Genomic DNA, 2,000 nt, shown 5'->3' with positions numbered 1-2,000 from the left:
AAATCAGCCCATATTCTAGCCATGTGTATATATTCACAAGACTAATTTATTTTTTATCTTTTTTTATTTTTGGATTTAACAGTTTATTATGATTTATTTAATTTTAAAAACATCAGTAAATTAAATCATGTCAAAATAAGTATGCAAAAATCTGTAAAACAAAACACTTTAAACATGTTTAAGAGTAGACACATTATCTGAAATCACAGATTATTCAGGTGCTTCATTATTATGCTATGGCAGCCAAGTAATCTTTAACTTCAGTTGGAGTAAGCCTCCTAAATCCAGCTTCATTGCAAATACCAACTTCTATGTTATCTTCTGTCATTTGCCCTTCAAAGCTTTCCTTTAGGGTTAAGATAGCTGTGTGGATGGCATCTTCAATTTCCAGATCTTCATTTTATCTTTTTTCCAGGAACGTTTTTCTGTTCACATAGTTCTCCATTACTGTGGCTTTTTAGGCACAGTAGGCTCCAGATGGATCTTTCTGAAATAAATAAGATTGCCCCTCATTCCACCACAAATAAGTAAAGAAATGCCAAATGGACTTATAACATCTGACTGTGTGTATTCTTGCATAACAGAAACTATTCTCTATACCAGCTGTGCTGTGGGGATGGTATCTTGGTAAACCAGATAGTACTGCTGAACTAGTTTTCGAGTTCTATGTTTTAATACTGTAATCTGGGCCCATGTCACTATACACCAAATCTATGTGGTTGGTGATTGGTTCCAGTTTGTGCACAATTTGCTCATCCGTACAGAGCGGATTGCTGTTTCTTTTCTGTTGCTAACACCACACCACTTGCAGCTTTAATTCCCATTGAAGGCGCTTCCTCCAGGTACAGCAGCCAAAGCATATTAAATCTGGAAAAGTTTACCAGACAGGCTGAATGTTGCCAGCAAAAAGCTGTAACCACATTCCACCATCTTTACCTGGAAAGCCAAGACGAATTTATTTTTAACCTTTGAAATAGAATTGTCTCCATGTCACATATCAGCTTCCAATTTTCATTTCATTTACAGTTCAATATTAATTGATTTTTTTTCTTATAAAATATCATCAAAAGACTCACAAGGAAAAAAAAAGTTACAAGTTCAGTGATGAAGCAATGGAAAGATACTTATAAACTGACCTTAATGAATTTTGGAAGATATATTAACATTCATGTTTGAATTAATGGAAAGTCATAGGTAAATAAATAATCAAAATAAGATATAGATATCTTTGGTAACTTTTACATCAAAATCTCTATGTATATAGAGGTTATGGGATAGAAAGCTTCCATGTAATGAGGCATTGACTGAAATTTTACTAAGAAAACTTCCTTAGCCTTATATTGCTAACACAGATTGGATCCAAACGTCTTTCAGGGTCAAAAAAAAAATCTATGATTTTTCTCTATTGAAATAGAAGTTTGACTTATTGTCAAGGGAACAATGGATGCTTTATGACATTCAAAATAATTTGGCAATGTCGTATTGAGAGGATTCCCCAAATCATGAGCTGCTCCACACCTATACATCATTAAACAAAAGATTTTTAAGCATTTAGTTTCCAGGTACAAAGTTTCTAATCAACTTTCAATTACATTTAAAACTGTAAACTTACATCTTAGTTCTACTCAGCATTAAAACAAGAAATTAGATGAGCAAAAGAAAAGATAGCATACATTTTCAAATTCCAATATATGGAGACAATTAATGGAATGGTGGAACATTTAAAAACTTCTTTTTTAAAAACCTCTAGTATGCAAACAGATAAAAGATGGTGCGACATCCTTATCTTGCTATGAGAAATGGAAAATAAATCACAAATTGAGAAATATTGTTGTTGTTAAGTGCCTTTAAGTCTTTTGTGATTTATAGCCACCCTGTCCAGAGTCTCTTAGGAAAGTCTGGTGGGTTTCTGCTGACCTGTAGTTAGCTGTTCAGTGGTTATCCTACAGTGCCACACTAGGACTCATAAGAGAACCAGAAGGCTAAGGAATGTTATATAT

General features: G+C 33.4%; 1 pseudogene; it reads right to left on the bottom strand.

The window, feature by feature from the left end:
- Nucleotides 1–229: 229 nt before the first annotated feature.
- On the bottom strand, nt 230–930 carry LOC102830326 (annotated as a pseudogene).
- Between the last annotated feature and the right edge of the window lie 1,070 nt (nt 931–2,000).

The sequence above is a fragment of the Chrysochloris asiatica genome, unplaced genomic scaffold (genome assembly GCF_000296735.1).
Source record: "Chrysochloris asiatica unplaced genomic scaffold, ChrAsi1.0 scaffold00352, whole genome shotgun sequence".
NCBI classification, from domain to species: Eukaryota; Metazoa; Chordata; class Mammalia; order Afrosoricida; family Chrysochloridae; genus Chrysochloris; species Chrysochloris asiatica.
The sequence above is the reverse complement of the archived record's forward strand: the minus strand, read 5'-3'. Positions and strand labels throughout refer to the sequence as shown.